The following is a 671-nucleotide window of genomic DNA, read 5'->3' on the forward strand; positions in this document are numbered from 1 at the left end:
CCAATTTGAGCCTACGATTAACCCACTTGTTCCTAATTTTAGCACATTACAAGCCTTGAAGCGAAAAACAATAAATGTCCTTATTTGGATCTTTGATTAGCTTAGGCTAGTGTGTGTGAGCATCATTCAAATGTGGGAATCTTGGGACATTGGGTGAATAAAAGGGTAGATTTGTATTATTATTGGAAATATTGGGAATTGGGTACATACTCATGTATTGATTAAATGCAAAACCTTATGCATTGAGGTTCTTGTATATAGAAAGAAAAAAATGAGAAAAACAAAAGAAAAAGAAAAGAAAAAAATAATATGGAAAAGAAAAAAAAATATAGAAAAAAAGAAAGAAATAAAAAGGGGACAAAATGCCCCAAAACAAAGTGAAGCTCAATAAAGATCAATGCATAAGTGTTGTGAAATGAAAAGAAATTGCATGAGTATGTGAAAAAAGTGAGAAATGGGTAGTTAGGTTAGCTTTGAAATTTTATAGGATGTCATAGGTTAGGTGGGAAGTTTAAGCTTATCAAAGATTCAAATTTCAAGCTCACTTGACCAAATACGCATCCTACCTTAACCCTAGCCCCATTACAACCTAAAGAAAAGACCTCATGATAATTGTATGCATGCATGAAATAATTGTTGATTGTTAGATGAAAAAACAAATTTTGGAAAGC

The sequence above is a fragment of the Arachis duranensis genome, chromosome 6, assembly GCF_000817695.3.
Source record: "Arachis duranensis cultivar V14167 chromosome 6, aradu.V14167.gnm2.J7QH, whole genome shotgun sequence".
NCBI classification, from domain to species: domain Eukaryota; kingdom Viridiplantae; phylum Streptophyta; class Magnoliopsida; order Fabales; family Fabaceae; genus Arachis; species Arachis duranensis.